General features: G+C 40.8%; 1 long non-coding RNA gene across 1 annotated transcript; it reads right to left on the reverse strand.

The window, feature by feature from the left end:
- Positions 1-4,510: 4,510 nt before the first annotated feature.
- On the reverse strand, positions 4,511-22,737 carry LOC143125496 (uncharacterized). Its single transcript, XR_012987267.1, has 2 exons — positions 22,504-22,737; positions 4,511-5,640 (listed from the first exon to the last, which is right to left on the reverse strand). It is a non-coding gene; the product is annotated as an uncharacterized LOC143125496 (long non-coding RNA).
- Between the last annotated feature and the right edge of the window lie 619 nt (positions 22,738-23,356).

Genomic DNA, 23,356 nt, shown 5'->3' on the forward strand with positions numbered 1-23,356 from the left:
TCACTCTGTGCCATCTAGGACAGACAGGAACCGCTGTTGCAGGGCAGTGCGGTGAGCGTGAATTACCTCAGGGATGTCACTGGCCTTGTCCCCACATCCCTCAGGTTCGGAGCCAACTCAAACAGGGGGCCCCCTATCCTGCCGGACCTATTTGGCTCCGCCACTGGAGAAATTTCTGAAGGGGTTTGGGCACTCACGCTGCAATTAGCTGCTGGCTTGGACATCTCATATACCCCTACCCCACCTCGCCACAGAATATGTATTATAACTCCCCTCACAAAAGAAAAGCGCCCATTAAAAAAAAATAGGACTCACGCTCTCTCTCTCTCTCTCTCTCCCTCCCTCCCCCCAACTCTCTCTTTCTCCAGCTCCCGTCCACTCCAACATTGAAAACATCCCTTTCTTTGTGTTATTTGGCTGCTTTACTTTTTTTCGTTTAATGTCTTAGTTCCCGTCTGTGTGTGTGTGTGTGTGTGTGTGTGTGTGTGTGTGTGTGCGTGTAAAGAATAAACTTCTGTGCTGAGAGACGCATTAACAGAGGCTGCACCAATTTGGAACATCATGCAAGGAAAATAAGAGGCCGTGAGTTTGTGTTAACGCATGAGAGAAATTTTTCTCTTTTTTTCTCTCTCACAGCGAGTTGTTTTGGAGAGGTTGAATAAGTCTGGATGAGACAGCCGAGGATTGTTTTACAATTACTATTCTTACACGTAGCAGTATCCTGTGACGCAAGATGATGAAAAGATTAATTGTGTGAGGTAAAAAGTGTTACTTGATACATCTGAGTGAGTTTTAATGAATAGTTTTACAGTCACCTATCAGCCTTGCCACCTTAAAAAAAAGACTGCAAATTGACGGAAAACAAATGGGAGGTGTCTGAATGTACTGTAATGCGTTCAGGGTGCAAAGCAGCCAAACCCTACGAAACCACTCAAATTATATAAAACAGAAAATCCATTTTTCTCACACGTAAAATAGCTCAGCAGAAATCCAAGCATCATGGTCTGTTTAACAACCCACTGAGCTCGCTCCAAGTACTAGCATTGTTCGGCACAGAGCATGCATGTCTTGTATTATGGGTGTTCGTTGAGGGGTTGAACGCCTGCCATCGCGCTATTTATTTTTGCAACTTCCATCTGTACACCACTTCCACATTGACATTCCCCTGAACAACTGCGACCCTTGCGAAACCTTAGGCAACAGCATGACACTGATCATGAAACCTGTCGTCATCATTCCTCATTCATGTGACAATATGGAGACGCATAACTGTCTACCCTCCTGTCTGTCTGTCTCAATGTTTGTCTGTCTGTCTCTATGTCTGTCTATATATCAGACAGGGCCGCCTGCCCAGTCCCACAGGAGAGGACGGAAACCATAATCTGGTAATTGGGAGTGGTTCTGTATGATTAAAAGAACAAGAGGATTGGGCGCAGCTTGGATGGGCCCACACAGCATGGGGCACGGGCCTGTCCGACAGGCAGCTGCCTCTGCCAGCAAGCCTGGTTGCAGAACTCAGACCAGACCCCAAGCCTTGGGGAAGCCCCAGGTTACGGTTCCTACCCACAACAAGGCAGCATGTTGGTCTGTGGTCGCCACGACTACAGAAGCTAATCATTATAGGCACACAGGGAATGTAGCCCACAGATACATTATGTATGTACATAGCCTACATTGCATTTTGTGGATGGAGCTGTCCCATAAGCTTTGTATTTACAATTAACTGACGAGCACCAAAGGGCAAGGTTTGGACGCCACGATAGGTTGGCAATCTCGTATGCCCTAGTTTCAAGATTCAAAATCCATTTATTACTACACCTTATTAATGTATAAGGAGAGTAAAAATCTTGTATTTTGGCTCTTCTTGCAGCAATAAATAAATAAATAAGAGTAGTGTATGTAAGTGCTAATGTGTTGTGTTGATGTTGGAGAGGGTGTTTGTGTGTGCGTATGGGGTGTGGTTTGTCTGTAGCACTGAGAAACAGTTTAATGGCCATGTTTCACACTTACCCTTGTTTATTAATCTGAGAAGATTAGTCAGTATTTAGAAGCTGATTCCAGAAGTACCTCAAGTTGTTGGTATCCATACGCTCATATGAAGGAACCTTTTGAACCAAGGAACACATAGGAGGATCAAGACTAATTCATATCTACAAATGAGCAGTTTATGCAATCCTTCACTATCAAAAATGAACTGTTAAATTAAAATACCAAGGTTTTTTTTCCTAAAATAATATCCCAAAAGCACCACTCCAATATCTGCAACAGAAATTAAGATTTTAAGTGTGACAGAATTGTTGCACAAATCCACAAAATATCAAGCTCTCTATACTCTACAGAGGGCATTAAAGATTCCAACAACCATAAGTCATATTTGATTTGTAATTAAGCCTCTCAAGAATTCTAGTGTTTGTTCCATGTAATTATTTCTCTGCTGTTTACACTGCTTTTCTAATGAAGCCTATCCACTTAACCAAAAATAGCAAACATTTCAATGGGCCTTCTAGCAGAGATTGATATTTTCCTTCAGACCCACAAAACCAATAAAATCTGAGATCCTTGCCATAATAAATAATGATGTTGTAAACACAGCCGTAGGCTTAAAGCAAAGTTTCTCAGTAGAGGAGGAACTCAGTTAGGCTACCAGTCTCCTCTCCTCTGGCTGGTAAGTAGTAAATCGCAGAGGTGAAATGGAGTGAGCCCCTCAGACGCAGCAATAAGGCAACCGGCTTTTTCGGTTTGTCATAAACAGTCAGATTAGTCTACCTTTTCACAGGCTGAAGAAACCTAGAAAATGGCCTGGAGTTTGTATTCATCAACAATTCAAGACTTGAATTGAATGAGTTGCACGTCGTACAATTTGGTTGAATGTTTGTTTGAGGATTCGAGGAAATATTTTAGCGCAACACGTCTTGAAGTGAGATGGATAGTTTTGTTTTGCTAATCTTTTAGCATGTAGCTTACCTTCCATCTGCCACAGGTAGAAATATCACGAAATATGTGACTAACTTGTCTTTCTTTGGCTTTCGAAAAAAACTATAAAGAGACATTTCTGGTAAGTAGCAAACATTTGCTCATGCACAAGGAGGCAAGTTCTCGACTTTTAGCAGGTGCAAAAAGTGCACGTGCATTATGTGCGACGTTGAAAATTTCGAAACAGCCTATATTGGCATTTTTTTCTGTTTCATAAAACCTGCACCCCTGATTAAAAAAAAACTATATATATCGAATATGGTTGTTTTGGTTTTATATATTGTTATATATGGTGTTATAGTCTATTTTAATCGTTATTTTATTAAGTGCATTTCAAAGTAAAAAGCGTTCTCAGAAAAAGCATCAGCACCAAATAGGCTATGCCAGTTTACGCATGTCCAAATTACCCTCCAGCAGGGATATGTTTAATAGCGCAACACAAAACATCTGCCATTTGATTGACTCCCATATCAAATTGACCTTAGCAATGAAATGAGCTTGAGCTTTTATAACCACCATTTCAGCCTAAAACATGGCCCATTACCAAATGACTGTTCATCACCAATGCAGTCTGCAGACCTCATAGAAGGATGCACCCACACAGTAGGCTACAGTGTAGCCTATGTACTGTGTAGACACAACCGTTTTCAATATTTACATTCCAGTATTGTATAGACAAAACATAATCCCTTTTGCTGTCATATCAGCAGAAATTTAACCATTACTCCCCTTTGCTTTTTCTATATTGCATAAAAGTATGCTCAGCCAAAAACAACATTTTGATACTTTATAGGGATCCTATTGTCAATATTAATATAAGACCATAGTTATAATTTGCATATAGGCTACCACATTGCCCAGAGCAGACATAAATGCACAAATGTACAGTATAATTCTTAACTCTATTTTGCATTAACTTAATATGACATGAGATTGGAAGTGGCTGATGAGTAACCTTGTCTCTTAATACAAGTATGTTATATGACAATTTGAATATTAAGGAAATGTATGCACTTTAAGGCCATGTTAGTACATCTCAGTTTCTGGGTCAATGGACCTTCTTTCTTTCTCCCAAGACAATGATCACACAAGCAGGTACACTAGCAACGAGCACAGACATGATATCACTTGGTTACTTCACTTTGCACTGCGTTGTGAGGATACAAATATAAATACTGTACAAAACAAAATGGGCACATATTTTTTCACAAGGCTCTCAGAAAATAAACAGTTTTCAAAAGTCTTTAATTAGCATTTAATGTCAGACCTTTGCTGGAATTAAGGAGGTACAGGAGTCGTTGTGGTGAGCCCTGATTACTTAATAATATGTTGATGAACACGACTATCAATCAAATGCCTTGACAGGCCTTACAATTCAAGAGAAACTGTCCAAAATAAGGCCTGCTGACTCTTTCATTGTGGGAACATGTGTGAGTTTTGGGACGGGGTGGGGGGGGGGGCAGGGAGAGTATCCAGCACAGGTCAATGATGAGGCTCAAATTGAACAGGGAGAAAAAACAGAAGGAAAACTGTCAAATGACTGCATGCATTTTATTTACAGGGTTAAGCAAACTTAGCCTCCAATACAAAAACAACAATTGTGAAATTCCAAAAAGTGCCTGAGACTGGGGTAGGATATTGCTTTTTAATCATAGAGAAGGAAGGCGGCTTGCTTGCTTCAGTTGCAAAGGCAGAATACACTCTAAAAAAATATTTTGGGAACACGCAAGAGCCTGTCAGAGTAGAGTGTGCTAGTTAAGTGCATGAGTAATATTTTAATTTTACAGTGATATTGGGTTCATATAAAGAACAGGAAATGTCTTATGTGGTCTTTTTATTTCATTTCATTTTTAAATAATGCATCAAATAAAAAAAGTGACAGGTAACCACAAAAAGGGAAAAATTTCACTTTTCAAAGTAAAGACATCCCTGCACTTAGTTTAGCTCAAAATGATTAGAATTACTTCAACTTAGACAATTATTCCCAAAAGAGAATATAAATAGATTGGTTCAGTAGATTCAAACAAACTATACAGAATATATATGACATTTGCTTTTTTAGATTTCGTCTCTGATGAAACTCAGATTATGTCATTGTTTGTGCTCTACAGTTTTACTTTTGCAGTTTTGGAAATGAACTGTTATCGTTTTTACTGCAGTTCTGCATCTCCAGCCATTTCTGCAGAGACAATACAGCAGCAGTGGTTCAACCTGCAGGTACAGGACATTCGCCAAGGTTTTCTAATTTTAGCACTGTTATGACACACACACACAAATACACAGAGAGTGAGAGAAAGACACACAAAGAGAGAGAGAAATAGATTTCCCTCCCTGTCTCGCTCTCACTTTCTCTCCCTCTTCTGACTTTAGCAGACCATGGCGCTCCTTCCCTTCCTTGCGTGACTCTGTAACGTAAACACACTCAGAGAAGTGACTCATCACTATTTATCCGATCAATCACTAGATATAAACACGTGCTGGAGGTCAAAGGTCAGTGCCCTGGAGGGCGATCTGGTGAAGTGCTCACCGTGTGGCACATCTCACCGCAGAACGTACCCCTTGTTCCCTTTCAGGTTCATCCAGACACCCATGATCTCTGCAGAGAATAGAAACTGTCTTTTCAGGTGATGAGCCATATAGATCAGCTTGACCTCCACTCTCTTCTCCCTACAAGTAAAAGGGGAATAAGAAGAGAAGAAAAAAACAGACATTTTGAGACGAACGATCACTGCTTTCTCTCCAGCCCTGCAGAAATGGAAAGAATGCAAAACTGATGAGCTGCTTGTATCTCTTTTCAGATGGAGCTCTCCCCCTGTTTTTGTAATGAGCGAGTGAAAACCTATTCTGATGCGGTGCGGCTTTTGGACATGACGGCACAGCGTAAATGAGCTTTATCCTGTTTCATGTAGTGGTGAGTTGATTTACGAGTAGTGAAAAGCCTGTTTGGTTATGCATGCCAAGTTGCCTTTTCTAGCAATTGCCACTTTTTGGTCGGTGTGTTTGAATATCTATTGCACAGAATGTCTAATAATGTGTACTGAAGGAGAAATTTTGGATTACTAAAATTTTTTTATATTCTGTATATGCTTTCTATACATTCAATACTGTGCATCAACTTTGCTTTGTCTGTCATTTGCTCTTTCCATGTCATGATTTTCTAATAAAGGTCATGCGACCCCCTTTGTCACGAGTTAAGGGTATTCTGCCTGAGGCAGTAATATTAGGAATATCCCGACAGGAACTAGACTATGGCAAGAGAATGCTGAAGGATGTATATGTATTGTATTGACCAATTATCTACTTACTTGGAATGACCCCCATGACTTGCGTATGGTGCATGGATCACATGCTATGTCCAAGAAGTGTATATGTATTGTTGTATTTCTGCATGTATGAGGATTTTTGGAAAAGACCATTGTACTCATGTGATTTGTATTACCAATGTAATTAACATGTATAAGATGGGGCTTCGCCCTAGAGAACTTTGAGTAGTGTTACTGGAACATGATGTTGCTAGTGACCTGCTCCCGGTATCGTGAATAAACCTGCAGTGGTTCCTCACACCTGAGTGTTGCCTGGATATTTTTGACCACATTTTGGTGGCAGCGGTGGGATACCTAACTCCGAGACGCGGCGGTGAAACCTGGAAGGCTTAGGACCCGAAAAGGCCTTACGGGAGATCTATTTTTGATTTTGGGACAATACCGTGGAAAAAAGGCAACAACGCCCGCGGGACCCATCCTTGCCTAAAGGGAGTCATCCTGTGTCTCGGATACGGTATTACCATATTGTGGTCACAGGCACCTAGGTGGTGAGTGGGAAGCGATTTTTTTCTACCGCTTTGTAGTTAAGAATTGGCTTGTGTGCCGGGGTGCCACCGAAGCAATCTGCTCTACTTGTAGGAAGGTAGAAAGGTTGGCTTGTGAGCACAGCCGAAGAGCAATCGATAAAGGATCTGCTAAGAGAAGCAATCGGTAGGATTGGCTTAAAGCGCTTGATACGGGGATTGGATTGGTTGAGAACATTGCTATTGTACTCTGATAGTTTGCTCTGTTTTAGGCGTGAGGTAATTTGGCTAATAAAAATATATTAAAGGGACACTGCTATGGGGAATAGTTAAACTGTTAAATTGCCCAAAGGTATACATAATTATGGATGTTTAAAAGATATGTATAAGAAATATGGATCGATCTGAATGTGTAGATGAATGTTTATTGAATAAGTGGAGTAGATGGACTGAAGGAAAATTTCCTTTAGATGGTACGTTGAGTTTTGAAAGGTTAACTGAATGTAGGGCTAAGATGGAAAGGAAGGCTAGGCCTTTTAAGTATGATTTGTTTGATAAGTGGGAAAAAAGAGAAGCGAGGGAAAGAGAGGAGAAGAGAAAAGTTATGGAACAGAAAGAGCAGGGCCAGAGAGAAAGAGAAGGTTTGTGCGGAGCTATGGACATTTCAACTGAAGTCTATGTGCAGACGAGTGAACCTGACAATCCAGCCCTTATAGTCCGTAAATCTCCACCACCATTCCCTTCAGCACCCCCTACACCACAGCTGGCTTTGGCTATTCCTGCCCCTAAGCCCCTGCAAGTATTCAGCTACTGAAGATTGGACTAAAATGGCTTACAACAGACTGCTAGAGAATTCTTGGGAAGAGTGGCTTCAGCAGTTAACAAACTTTGTGGAGGAAGGAGAGCAGGATTTAGGTGGACTGAAAGAAACGGTTGCTGGAATTGTGGAGACGTAGAACACATAGCGAGATATTGTCCGAAACAGGGTGATTGGAGACAAGACGGGGATAAATCACCACAACGACGCCCTCAGGGTCCGGTCTGGACACAGAATGGAAATTCTGAATAGGACAGAGAGGACTCTGAACAGGGGACTCCGGGACCCCTCACCAACACTTCTGTATCACCCTATGAACTTTATCCACAACTTACTTTGAATGCTGCCACACAACCTAAGCTAACTCTTTCTCTGAATGGTAATGATGTATCTTTTTTAGTTGATACAGGAGCGGATGTTAGCACACTTGGAAGGAAAGATAGTTGTAAGTTTTTAACATTAAAAAGCAATAGAGTTATATATGTAACAGGAGCTTCAGGTCAATCAGTGGCAGAACCAGTTTCTACCCCTTTAGTGGTTCAATATGAACATCAGACAGTAGAACATTCTTTTCTCCTGAGCAGTGTTTGCCCTGAAAATTTACTAGGCCGAGATCTAATGTGTAAATTAAATCTTACACTTTTTCTTTCTCCTGAAGGAGTAGGTCTAGAAGGGCCCATTTATCTGTATTGTCAGAGAGTTAACCCCACATGGATAGGATATGAGTGTAAAGACATTAGTTTAGCATTAAAATCTCCGATCTCGGTTCTAGAAAAGACAGAAAACCCTGAGCAATTTCAGTGTACAATCGCATGTTTTCAAGGCTCTCCAGATCAGCTGTATGTGAAAGAGTGGTACCAGATAGGAAATAGTATTGAGACTATTGATGTAGCCGGCGTATTGACCTCTAAAATCTACTCTGCAGTAGTAGTAGACCTGTCTCCAGGTCTGAAATATTTGTTTGCAAACCCAAATTCTTATCCACATGTTGCATTGGTGAAAGCCCAAGATAATTAAATTGATTTAGGGTCGTTTGTGAAAGCGTGTGTGAATGCTAAAGATTGGACAGGGGTCCAAGAAACCCTAAATTTGTTTTATTAGCCATCACAAGATGCATGCAAGATGCATAGTGTTCTTTGAAAGTTACTCCTGTGCAGAAAGAGCTCTCTGCATGTTTAACACCCTCATTAACCCAACCCAATGAATGGAGGGTTCTCTCTTTAAAAGAGAAAGCAGATCTGTTAGCCGCTGTTCCAGATAATCTCTGGGCAGCTGATAGTTATGACTTTAGGACTATCTACTGCTCAACCAAAAAAAAATATGCGCAAAAACATTGCATTACCCGTCGAAAGCCCAATATCCGTTGTCGAAAGAGGCTGAGCAGGGGATAGAGCCCGTATTCAAATCATTATTGGACAGGGGAGCTATTGTGCGTTGCAGTTCCTCCCCAGTTAACACACCAATTTTGCCCGTTAAGAAGTCTGATGGTACTTGGAGATTTGTGCAAGATTTAAGACTTGTTAATGACGCTATTCACCCGAGGCATCCTGTTGTGCCAAATCCTTGCACAATTCTCTCTAGTCTGCCATCCACTGCGAAGTTTTATTCTGTAATTGATATTAAAAATGCGTTTTTTATGATAAGAGTACATCCTGCCTCTCAATTTTGGTTTGCCTCCACCTTTAAAGGTCAAAGGTATACTTGGAGTTGTTTGCCTATGGGATACACAGAATCACCTTCAGTGTTTAATGAGGCATCAGTGGCCTGTCTGACACAATTTACTCCACTGGCAGGAAGTACTGTTATTTCTTATGTTGATGATGTTTTATTAGGAAGTCCATCAAAAGAATCATGCCTGATTGACACAGTGGCATTGCTGAAATACCTGGCCAGGGAGGGACTTAAAGTCTCTAAAGAAAAGTTGCAACTCTGCCAAGAGCAAGTTAAGTACTTGGGTCATATACTTACTCCTGGCTGAAGGGCCCTGGATGCGTCACGCATCACTGCAATTACTGGCTGTCCGAGACCCAGGACAAAGCAGCAATTGTTAGGATGACTGGTTATTGTCGTGCTTGGATTTTAGACTTCTCGGAGAAGGCACAAACTCTCCGAACGTGTGTAAATGCTTGTAAGAGTTTGACTGACATTGTAACTTGGACTGACGACTGTGAGACTGTTTTTGTGATTTTTGAAACAAGCTTTAGCTTCAGCTCCAGCTTTGGGAATGCCTAATTTTTCATTTGTTTGTGTGTGAAAAAGGAGGTTACATGTCTGGGGTATTATGTCAGTTGCATGGTGGACAGTATAGACCAATAGCCTATCTGTCAAAGAGACTGGATCGGTAGCAAGAGGCTGGGTGCCTTGTTTGAAGTCTGTTGCAGCTGCCTCAAATGCAGTAATGGCTTGTGCGGATCTAGTATTAATGCATCCTTTGACTGTTCATGTTCCACATGACGTGCATGCATTGCTTTTACAACCAAACACATCACATCTGACAACTGCCCGCCTCCTCTCGTACCAACATGTGTTATTGACTTTAGCACATGTCACACTTGTACGTAGTACCACCCTCAACCCATCGACATTATTACCTTCTGCCGAAGATGGTGAAAGCCATGATTGCTGTGATGTCATAACAATTTGTACTAAACCTCGTCCTGATATATCTGAGGAATCCCTTACTAACCCTGACTTAATTTTTATGTTGATGGTTCCTCATTACGCTTGGAATCTGGAGAGGTAGGGAGTGGCTACGCTGTGGTGAATCAATTTGAAGTGGTTGAATCTTACTCGCTCCCTCCAACTTTTTCTGCCCAATCTGCTGAGTTGATTGGACTTTTTCGAGCTTGTGTGTTGGCAGCTGGAAAATCTGTTTGCATATACACTGATAGTCGTTATTGCTGGGGAATTGTTCATGACCATGGAGCAATATGGAAAGAAAGAGGCTTTCTTACGGCTACTGGTAAACCTGTACAACATAAAGAGTTCATTGTATTGTTGCTGGAGGCAATTCAGCTTCCTTCTGCTTTAGCAGTGGTTAAGTGTGCAGTGCATATTAGAGGCGCTGATGAGGTCAGCCTTGGTAATGAGAGGGCTGACTCGGCTGCTAAAAGTGCCGCGAAGGGGGGAGTTAAGAGGAAGATACCACCTGAGTTTGTAAGACATTCTTAATTTTAGTGTTTCTAAATGTATAAAATAGATATAAAAGAAAGATGAAAATGGAAAAATTGTAAAAAGAATAATGATGATTTGTGGCTACATACTCCAACAGGCAAGCCTGTTTTACCAAAATCATGTTTTCATATAGTTGATAAAGTCACTCATGCTTTAGATCATGCGAGTGCAACAGCTATGGTAAAAACAATAGAACAACTTTATTTTGCACCAGGATTCACCACCGCGGCAGCTGCTTACTGTGATAGGTGCATTACCTGTCTAAAACATAACACCGCACCCACAGTGAGAACCCAAGGAGGGCATCACCCACCACCATCAGACCCGTTTGAATATATTATAATGGATTTTATTCAATTGATCAATTAACAAAATGCAAAAGTTATGAATATTGCCTTGTAATTGTAGATATGTTTTCAAAATGGCCAGAATGTTAATGGAATGTTGAAAGATAAACTGACTAAAATAATGGGATGGAATTAGTTGACTGCTCTACCTTTGGTTCTCCTCTACCTCAGAGGCCGTGCATCAAGATCAAAAGGGTTAAGCCCATTTGAGATTTTGACTGCCCGTCCCATGCCAATTCCAGGTTTACCTAATCCTAACCTCATGTAGTTGGTACCTTGTCTGGTTACATGCGAGAACTGATTGCTGCTCTATCTTTTGTTTCTTAACAGGTGGTGTTGGCTTTGCCTCAAAGTTTTCTGGATACATACCCAGTGCTTGTTAAGGACTTTCGAAGAAAACGCTGGAATGAAGAACGGTGGCGCGGACCGTATCAAGTTCTGTTGTCTACACCAGTGAGAATTGCGGAAAGAGACTCTTGGATTCATCTGTCACACTGCAGAGTGGTGAAAGAACCGGAACATTATCTCAACGGATTGTGACTTTATGCTTGAGGTTGACCAGTGGAGGTTTTGGCAAACTTCGCCAGTAGGCCTTTGGATATATTTTCCATCGGGGATAAGGGAAGTGTTGCAAGATCCTGCTGTTTTAACCTGCATTACAACTAGAAAGTATTGGACTGCAAATGAAGAGAAGTATACTCTGATTGTTACACATTTTACTAAGTAAAGTGTGAAGTCCTTTGAGGGTAGGGAAATCAATTAGTGTGGTACACCAGTGTCTATTTAAATTAGTGGATTCAACCATCCATCATCCAAATCAATGGTGGATATTAAAAGTAGAAACAAGATATCAGTATACACTAAACTAGCACTGTTTTATTTCCAGTTTAGCTAGATATTTAATCATCGCTGGACAGTGACCTGGGGAGGGCCTAAAAACCCAAGCCAGCTCTGCTGTTGAAGATAGAATAGTCTTTGTTGTTTTGTAACTGGGAGTAGAGTGGGGCTAGTGTTGCCATTCTGTGTGTTCTTACTGATTATGCCCACTTCTCCAGAGGATGAGATCTGTGGTACTAATAAAGCCTGTGAAGTGGCTTTCCAAGTTAGAACAACTGTAGCAGGGACGAATGAGACCTGCTGGGTGTGCCAAGAAAAGTCTTTTTAAATGTGTGTTTTTCCCTACAGGACTTCTGATGATTCTGCATGCTCTGCATCTCGACTGTGTACTAGTAAAGATTGCCTTAACATGGTATGTGTGACAGGGATAGAACAATTTATAGGTGGTTCGTCCTTGAATATTATGTTAACATTAATGGATTCTGTTTGGAAAAATAAAACTGGACAAAAGATTTGATAGAATGATATTAAATTGTGAAATGAGTTTTACCCTGATATGATGACCCGGAAATGTTTTTGGAAAATGTTATTTGAAATTGGATTTTTCTTTTTTATTTCTCTTTGATTACTAAAATGTTTTTGTGGCCTTAAGCCCCAAAGGGGGGAAATGAAGGAGAAATTTTGGATTACTAAAATTTTTTTATATTCTGTATATGCTTTCTATACATTCAATACTGTGCATCAACTTTGCTTTGTCTGTCATTTGCTCTTTCCATGTCATGATTTTCTAATAAAGGTCATGCGACCCCCTTTGTCACGAGTTAAGGGTATTCTGCCTGAGGCAGTAATATTAGGAATATCCCGACAGGAACTAGACTATGGCAAGAGAATGCTGAAGGATGTATATGTATTGTATTGACCAATTATCTACTTACTTGGAATGACCCCCATGACTTGCGTATGGTGCATGGATCACATGCTATGTCCAAGAAGTGTATATGTATTGTTGTATTTCTGCATGTATGAGGATTTTTGGAAAAGACCATTGTACTCATGTGATTTGTATTACCAATGTAATTAACATGTATAAGATGGGGCTTCGCCCTAGAGAACTTTGAGTAGTGTTACTGGAACATGATGTTGCTAGTGACCTGCTCCCGGTATCGTGAATAAACCTGCAGTGGTTCCTCACACCTGAGTGTTGCCTGGATATTTTTGACCACAGTACGGTTGACTGAGTGAGTGTGTGTATGTTTATGTGAGACTGTGCATGGTGCATGCAAGTGTGGGTGTGTGTGCGTATGTTTGTGTGTGTGTATGTGTGTGTGTGCGTGTGCGTGTGTGCATCTGTGTGTCTGAGAGTGTCTTTGTGTACATAAAAGTATTTTCTGAGAAAGTCGTGATCAGCACATTGTCCTATTTTACAGCCCTTGTTTCACAAGAGGTGCTGGTGCTGAATAGAGGTGAGGGTTGTGTGGGTGGGTTGGGGGGATGGGGGGGTGGGTAGGCTACTTCCCTTTTGGACCAGATCTGAAGAAGGGCCAAACATAATCCTACATCAATCTTAGTGCTGTCACGAAGCACTCTCCAGCCTTTTCCAGTGCCATTGTTATAGAGCAGGCCAACGGAAAGAGGTCTGGAGCAGGTGGAAATAAAAAGCCCTTTGACGGTTTTGGGCGTAAGATTCCCCGTGTGCTCCTTATGACATTTACACAAACCCCAGGGAGCGAGCCTTTGGCAGTCGACACACAACGTCTGGATACACACGCTAGCTGTCTTGCTTGTTGGCCGGCGTGTCTGTCTGTTTCATCCTCGGAGCACGCTCTGTGACCGCCACTCCACCACTGTATTCCTCCCCCTTTTTCATTATACTGTCATTACGACTGGCATCAGGCGTAGACGTAGCAACGAGCAGAAGACTAAATAAATGTATGAGCTTTGGTCAGTAATTCAGTTTCATCTACCCAGCAGCTTTAGAAATCTCTAAGAAAGTCCTAAGAAGTATTATTCAATGCTAGTTTTAGTTGTATTTAAAAAGGCTAGTGAAGGAACGTTTATGTTTTTGTTTTGTAGCATCTATGGTTCTTTGTTATGAGTATTGTTCTCTGACTGGGAGCAGCCATCTCCTGTAGAGTTTCCCATACTTTCAAATTCAGCTGGTGTGCATTCCTCTTGCTCTGGAGCAATTAACAATTTAGGGGCTTCTGCTGTGCTCCCTCGCTCTCTTCTCCAATTGAGATCACAAACTGTGCCTTGGCGGGCTGCACGTCACATGATGCCAGTTCGGTCTGATGCATCACTGGGACCCCCCTCTGCGCAGGAAATGCTCACAGCCCTTTTTCCCACCCTGGTCTTCCGCTGTGGGGAGAAGGCATTATGGGGCCGAATCACATTACGTTTCCGAAACATTCTTAAAGCCGACCACTGCTTGGCTATCGGTTCCCACAGACAATGAGGATATGCCCCGGGTTCAAAGTTACACGAGCGTAGATTGTACAAGCATAATAATGTAAGCTGCCAAGCCTTGTTTGTAAGAGAACAGAGATGGGGTAAACTTCAGAGAGGAAATTACCACACAACCCCCCCGCCACCCCACAACCACCACCACCCCACCCTGACTTTTACCCCCCTACCCCCACCCCATCCTTCTGGCTACCTGCCCCCACACTCAGTTGAGGTTTTTGAGAAGGTGCCTCCTCAGTGCGGTTCAAAAATAGTTGAGGGCTGTCTCAAAGGAAAACCTTAAGAGACTCAAGAACAACACATTGCACAACGACATCGTCTATTGTTGTGCGCTGTTTGGGAATTCTTAATTGCTTTTTCCGAATAGCCTCCCCACAGGAAAATCCCCCTTTAAAGAGTGGTGGTGGTGGGGCGGGAGAGGTGGCGGGGGGCGGGGGGTGGACGGAGCAGCCGCGAGGCCATGTAAATACAGTACGGATGCAAACGATGGCTCTCTCGTGCGCTCTCTTTAAATTCAAATCACTGTATATCAAAAGATTAAACCTGCAACAGACGCCACCACACCAACCCATTCTCTTCTCTCTCATGTTCAGCCTGAGTGGATGTCTACTGTGTGATGTCTCTCCACTGATGTATAATGGGCTGACATGGACAGACTCTGGTTAATTGTGTGTGTGTGTGGGGGGGGGGGGGGGGGGGGGGAGGGGGGGGCCTAGGGGGTGGCAGAGCAAAAGAACACAAACACGAACTTCACAGTGGGTTCCTTTCAGCCACCCTCCCACAGGCATGTGTGTAGATGTGTGGATCTAAGAGGCCAGACTGGATTGTAGGAAGCACAGAGAAGTGCGTGAGAGAGGGAAAATGGCAATTTTATAGTGGGTTCTCCGGCATTTCGCCCCCAAGGAGAAAGAGAATCTTTTGCGATCCATAGCTCTCAATTATCATTAGTCTGAGGAATTCTAACAGGCAGGAGGTAGGAAGAATGGGGAACTGATGGAGGTACTTCATTGGATCCCTTTGATAAGAAGATCAGCCTTCCTGGAAACCCTGTAACTTTATATAGACTACACACTTCAGACAGTTCAGAAGAAATAAGGGTTTGATGATACTGAAGAGATTTCATCATAGTTCTATTGAAATACATACAATTAAGTCTGAATGGGAGATAAATACCTTAAAAAACAATGCTGAAGCTAATTTGCAATAATCATTTCGTTTGAACATGTTGCTAATTTTAATTGGTAAAATGAATTGATGAACCCATAACTTTACAACGTCATTATCACTGATTGCAATTGACAATACCATCAGTTTACATACATTTAACATGGCAATTTGGCTTTTTAAAACGCATACTATACCTGCATGACACACTTACACATGACATTTCCTGAATAACTTTGTTTGCCTAACTTAAAAGTAACTTAAACTGCACTTATTGTCCTAAAGGAATTGCATATGGCTGCAGACCACCATCACAGTCCTTTTCATTCTCATCTTCTGACCCTTTGCGCACATCCTCATCAGTGTGCATGTGTTTGTATACTGGCCGAGGCTTTGTGCTGCATCCTAGAAGTGTTAAACGATAAAGGATGTTATAATCCTGAAGTAAAACGAACGTGTTGTGGCCAGACCGTCATCGGGGAGACATATTTACGCTTCCCAGTGTATTCTGGTTCCTCCAGTTTAAAGTAGGAAAAATTAAATATGAAACCGAAGCTCAATTGCTCGTTTCTTCCGTCGGGATATGTTTTGTTTACTTGTTTTCTTTTCGGTATGCGCTAAGAATGCTGTCATTTTGAGTGAAAATAAAACTCTTGGGCTTGTGCTTGCAGAGGAATTTTACATAGGCCACACTCAAGCAGTTTCAGTTTATTGCCACGAATTCAAGTCAAGTTTTCATGGCTCCTGCCCTTCACTCGTGTCAAGTTTTGATGCGGCTTTGTAAAAGTAGCCTACCTCATTTGATCCAAAGAACAATGAAATTGTTGCATTTGTTTCATTTATTTTTAATTGCTTGCTTGTAGAGCTAACAACGTTTGAGGCTTTAATGAAGAAATCTCTGTTTATTTTTAAACATGCGTGCCTTAATTCTAAGGCCTGTACCGCGCTTTATCCATCTATTATTTTCATTTGACAATGCCTCTGGGATAACTTGGTGATGCTTGAAATCCAGGGAGAAATTGGCACTTGCAGACTTCTTTAAGCAGTCTAGTTCTCAAGGCATTTGGCCTGATTGCTGTTCCTGAGAAATAATACTCGTATCTGTTTTAAAGACCATGAGTTTGTGAAAGGCAAAGAAATAAGTGCAAATATTGTACAATTTTGGGAAACAGATTAATTTAAAAATAGGCTATATGCAGATTTGGGTCGTGTGTTAGTGTTCCATAATGTTAACACACTTGACAGTGTATCACGTCTTATTTCTTATAATAATGTATTTGGTTTTAATTAAGTTAGAAGTTTAATGGTGTGTGTTTTTGCACAATTTCCATAATGCTGTTAGAAAATTTGCCGGTAGGCCTATTGTTCTTGCTGAGCAATCATAACTAGCCAATGTTTGTAGGCTTAATTACGCATCATTGTTGAGCTCAGGCGCAATCAAAAGAGGCTTATGCCCCAAACAAAATAAGCAATAATAAAGAATTTAGGTTGTCTAAGTATTTCCGAAACAGGTTTACCCTGTAAGTTCATTTGCACGAGTTGAAATCACAACCCAAACAGAAATACTTTGATTTAGAGACAGCTACCTTTGATATAGTAAACATGGGCCTACCGGAGAATTCCACCATGGCAGTCAGGTATACGCGTTGGTCAAAAGGAAGTAGACATCAAAATATTTGCCTTAGAGAGTGTATTTGATGATGAGAGTTCTGGGTAATCTGGCCAGAGATGCAGAGGTCTGGACACAAGTATCAAGAGACAGAGTATACAGGACAGAGGTCATCGTTGCTCTCAAGGAGGCTTCGTGCTTGTTTTGGGGTAAGATTCAAATGATCAATGACCATGTCACCCACTTAGGACCACCATGAAGCCACTTCAAGTCCCTTATTATTTTGTGTTTCCTGCGAGCCAACAAGCAGATTTGCCGTTCAGTCAAGTTCTGTTTCTGACGTGAGTGAAGATCTGAAACGAGGTTAACTCAAACAGTCCGGTGTAAGTGGCTTGGGATTTCATTGCAAATAGGCTACTGAAATATCACTCTCATTGATGACGTAGGCCTATGCTATTAATTTAATACACTAATTAGGCCTAAATATTATGCCCATGTGCAGACAATGCGTATTAGCCTGCGTATTGTATTTTGAGGTACAGAAATACAGTCTCAATGGGTTTAGCCTTAAACCCATAGACATAGGCTATCTTAATTTATTTATTTGTATGGTTCTGTATACCCATGCTACAAGTGGAAATCTCATTTGCTTAGCCTTTTCAAGTCTGTGTTGTCCTAGAAATTCAAGCATACATATTAATTCAAAATAGGCCTAGGCCTCTACATTAGACATTTTGTTATCCGTTTCCGTAAATTATCGTTTTCGTATTTTGATTTTCGATCCGTCATTAAGCAACATGTTGACCTGAGTATTTGAGAGCGTTGGATAGCCTATGTGACCTTATGGGGAATTAGTTCAGCAGTGTTTGTAAAAATCCCTATACTAAATTAAGTGAACCACTATCCTTATATGTTGCAAATAAATCAGATGAATATCTATGTTTACATATGAGAGGGTCGCCCTACCCAGATACCTCGTGCAACCTAACCCTATCCAATATTCACCTGCTTCACGTAGGCTAGCCTACTACACCATCCTATCTTCAACCACTCAGAGATGCTATTGTGTGTGGGGATCAATGACAGTCATTCCGTCCGTCCTTACAAATCAATATGTATTCATGAAGCAAGCGACAATAGAGCAGTTTTCAAAGCAACTGTAGTCGTGTGATGTGAACATGGTCAACATAGTTGCTGTGGAAGGTCGATCGATTTACCCACTTGACCCTTTCTCTGTTGCTGTAGTGTCTTGGTACACTTACTTGTCCCGTTACGGTCAGACGATGCAAGCAGTCTGCCTTCCCGCCTCTTTACCACACCAAATCACCAGGGTGCAATGGCAAATTCTCGCCAAGGAAATTAAAAAGTCGTACAGTGCGATTTTAGCGCCGCTGATTACAAGAAAGGGTGGGGCCCCCATCTTCCACAGTTCAAATCAATCCCGCGGCCCAATGAGCGCAATCAGCCCTCTGTGTAATCCCATCCTTTTTCATTCACATAAACATCACTTGAACAAAAATATACATGGCCACCTACTGAGTAAGTGAAAGTGATGTGAGTGTGCTAGCCTGTGTGTGTGTGTGTGTGTGTGTGTGTGTGTGTGTGTGTGTGTGTGTGTGTGTGTGTGTGTGTGTGTAGAGAATGCAACAGGATTTATCTTATATCAAAATTATCATTTGAAATCACCTGAGACTCAGCTAATTAAACATTTCTCAGTGGCCATCCTTCTGTAGCCTACATCATAACTGAGATAATAGCTACTCACTCAGGTCGCTTACCTTGCTTAATTTTAAAAGGTCTGTCATACTCCTCTCTGGAGCAAATGACGCAGTGACACAAGACTTATTTGTAGCCTACGACAGCATCTGCCTCTTTATCTACCTCCTTCAAAAATATGCATAGTGGTGTGAAAGGTGTTTCATATCATGTCAACATGTACTTGAAATACTATTTTACCACCATGTCCATCAAGAGAATACTTGAATAGCCTACTCATTAACACCTGAATAATACAGGTATTAAAGAAAAATTAACTTACAATGGTTCAGCTAACAATCTAGACATATATCGTTCACATTGTATTACAAGTAACGCTATCTACATATGAATCAAGAATTATAAATGTAATTTCCCACCAAAAGTCTGGAAATGAGTTGGCTATGTGAAATGTTTTACCACTGTATTGTTGTAGCACTTCTCTCAATCACACAGTGAACATCAACAGAGTATTTCTTTCTTTGTTTCTTATACAGGGTCATGCAGGTGTTTCTTCACTATTATATTCATATTAATATGAACTAATGCAAGCTAACTGGTCCATCGCAACAGCCAATAATAATATCCTAGGCCTAATAATAATAATAATAATAATAATAATAATAATAGCCTAATAATAATAATAATAATAATAATAATAATAATGTGTTTAATCGTATGTTTTAAAATACTACACACTATGTTCTTTAGGGATACTATCCAAATTCAATTAACTGATCAAAATAAACACATGAGTAGGCTAGATATACTTTAAAATATCGTTTTCCTAATAAAAACGTAAAACACAAATTCGTTTTCTATTCTTCCAGAATAAGTCTTCAAATGCTACAATTAGCAGACTGGTTGGTCCTAAAGAGGGCAGAAAAGATGGTTCATCTTAGTGTTCTATTATCTAGCCTACCTTGATTTTGAATTCCTTGTCTGTATCAGATAGTCAAATAGGCTACATTTTTGTATTTACCTTGATTTGGAATTCAATGTCATTTAATGTCAAATATGGTTCGCTTCACTATTTTAATAACCCAGTACAATAAATAGTGTTTCTTCAGGTTTGTACCTTGTTTGTCCTATTTGAACCTGAGTAGCTCCCGATATAGTAACAGAGCCTTCATTAAGCTGCCAAACACCACAACGTTGCTCAACTAGCCTATACTTGAGAATTAAGGATAGCCACATTGTTTATAAGTGATTTGTGGTTTCAAATAGAGATGTGTGTGACAACATCTGCTTAGAAAGGCGTTGTCTGCTATACATAGGCTAGCCTATATATTGCTGAAATTTAGAAACGGGATTGAATATAAGGCGTTAAATATTTCAGTCACTGTTGAACGACTTGCGACAAGGTAAATCAAAACACACAAACTAAAACTATATCACCTGTTAGGCTATATCAGGAGAAAAGATAGGCTATCAGTGTGCGTTTATTTCTAAGTAAGACATCCCAAAAGCTCGTGGATACCCATCTTGCCAAAACGGCAATTATTTCATATATCAATCGAGCAAAATGAACATTTTAGAGACGTTGTTACGCCAGCGATGAGGAATTGTTCTACCTAAGTGACTGCGCATTCCAGGGGATGCAATGCTGTCAAATATTTCACTGGCAGACGTCATGGAAAATGAGCGCGCATTCAAGAAGTGAGTGGAAGCCGGGAAGGATTTCGGAGAGTGGTTTAAAAATGGCTGTGTTATGGGGGACCAAAAAAGTGCTTGAAATGTCCTTATTTAATGGACTCTTTATGAGACCTTTTAAAATAATCAATTCACGCAAAGGCTAAGTTGTAGTAATTTAATCTAAGCTAATAGGCTGAATTAGCCTACACTGTAAATTATAAATTGATTTAATTAATTACAGTAGGAATACAAGTGTTAACGTCACATTTAGAACTGCTATCAAAATATTAAAACCAATATTCTCGGTGGGCCGATGTAGTCGTTATTAAACATGTTTGTTTTTTAATAATTTTATAACTCTCTTTACAGATACCAATTCAATGTCTGTAGGTTGTAGTTTTGATGTTCTGCCGACACACTTTTTCAGTGTCGTTAAATAGCATGCCAATCATGGTTACTGGATGATCTATAATTCATGGCGCATGCACACTCTGCCACAAGTTTAAGTAAACACTGAAGCATCCCATATCTATAAACTACAGCCAGGTTGTAGAGGGCATGTCCTGGAGAGTGGAGGGGTGGGAAGAGTGTGAAAGGCACTGGTTTTGGGGAACGGGTCGAAACAAGGGGTGCTCTCGGAATGAAGTCATCAGCGTAATTAAATGCAGGGAGAGAGAAAAGACGGGCGCGCGCCTAGTTCTTTGGCGCGCTGGGTGGTCCATGTCTGATAAATGCATGGGCCCCATTCCAAGCGGGCGCTCCTTGTAGAGCGGTTAAAACAATACTTCTAGCCATATACATTCCTCACTTGGGTTTCAAACCTGGCCACCCCATCAAATATCTCCCTTGCACCTAAACTGCACGTTGGCCATGCGAGGATTTGTATGTTATGGTCACCAGGAGCAATGTCACGCAGGCTCCGACCTTATACCATGTTTTGCAGTAGGATTTAGGCTACAACTCAACTCAACGTGTATTATATATGACAATAACTTGCATGCATTGTTCTTGGCATGCATGTGATATTTTGAGCAGCCTTCTATAAAGAGGCACCGTCACATAAATGTTTTTCCTTCTATCGTGGGTAATTAAAAAGTCACCGATAATTTATTTATTTTTAAAAACGGGAGTCTAATAGCATACAGTTACATTTAAGGGCAGTGCAATAATGAATGCAACTACAGTATTAAGACAGTGTCAATAGTTGCACCTTTAAGGCAGTGTCAACTGCACATTTCAATGGCTTCAGGAGTGAAAGTTGTGCACTGTGCACACTGGCATTTGCTAACTGTTTGTAGTTTACTTGCTTAAAGTAAATGTACAGAGCTGTGTGTGTAAAAGTGCATATTAAATCCGACTGCTACAAAAGGCCTGAAGTTGGCAGAAACCAAAACAGCAGCCAGAATATCTTATTTCAGGGACCGGCGAGCCACCCGGAGTGAACCTGCAGGGCCGTCCGTCTGCGAGGGGGCGAAGGCTGAGAAATCTCGAGCTCTCCCGGGATCAATGAATACCAGTACTGCTTTCAACAGCTTAAGGCAAAATAGCAGAAGTTCTCTGCCACGCACAGACGGCGGTAAATGTATATTTAGGCTTGCGCAAATTTGGCTTGAAATGGTTTTGTTATAACACAGACACGAACATGTTTTTTAGTATTTTAAAACCCTCTTAGTGGATAGAACACTCAATTTTTCCCGGTTTATTTCACTGCAAAGAAAATAAGGTTAAAGGACGTCGATTTGGAAAGAAAGAATATATGGTGCTGAATGTAAATAATCTGGAGCAGTCCGTTACTTATGTGACCACGGAGTCAAATTGTTGCTTATACACACTCAGTATCCTACACAACATCATTGTATGTCACAAACTAAAGTTAATCAAAACGCTAGGCTACATGTCCACTTTGTCGTCGTTCATACTTGACATTATTCTAATTACTTGCCTTGAACTTGCGAATGGCTGGGTTCATCTTGAAGGTTTGCAGGGCGCTGTTCAGAAGACTCCATCCGAGTTTCTAGGTTCACAGCTCGGCCATACTAAGGGTGTCTCTCCTTCTTTCGCAACTAAAATATTATATTCATTCTTCTTTTCTGTATTCATGATTAAAAACAGTATCCAAATGCTGCGCCGAGTGCTCTCACAAACGGGCACAATGTATCATCAGAGTATTAGCTGATCTAGCTGGACTTTTTGCTTGATTTTTTATTTAAAGAAGGCTAGGGAAAATGTTTACATTTTGCAGTATAAACATCCTGCCCATGTTCCTGTCTATCTTAAAAAGAAATCAGCATCGCGGTTTTTGAATGGGTACAGCTTTTCCTTTCCAACAAACTTTTTGAAAATAATAGAATTTTACATTTATTCCTGATTTTTTAAATCGGCCCAACTATAAAAGGTTTCAGATATTCCAAAATGCTAGGCGACACCCACTACTTAATGTTTGGGGAACACATGCAAAACACTAATATTTTTGGTGTAAAAAAGAAACAAGTATTGCTCATGAAAGCCTACTATAAATTGGAATTACTAACCTAGGTTTATGAGCACACAGATGAAAACTACAGCAATCGTGTAGCCTAATCTGGAACGACCAAACATATTGCAGGTGTATACATATCAGTAGTATTACTATGTACATACATTGAATACATTCAAATGTAAAAAATGAGTAGTCTTTGTATAATAAAATATTCTTTACTTGGCGAAGCACTGGACGATACAGGTTAGAAATTAGAAAAAAACAATCATACGGAGAGTTGAGGCGGGCAGATGTTCCGGTAGCCCACCCCAGCGGA

This window comes from Alosa pseudoharengus, unplaced genomic scaffold, assembly GCF_046254945.1.
Source record: "Alosa pseudoharengus isolate Yale_2024_CS ecotype anadromous, Long Island Sound unplaced genomic scaffold, YU_APseudo_1.1 YU_APseudo_1.1_scf_16, whole genome shotgun sequence".
Taxonomy (NCBI): Eukaryota; Metazoa; Chordata; class Actinopteri; order Clupeiformes; family Clupeidae; genus Alosa; species Alosa pseudoharengus.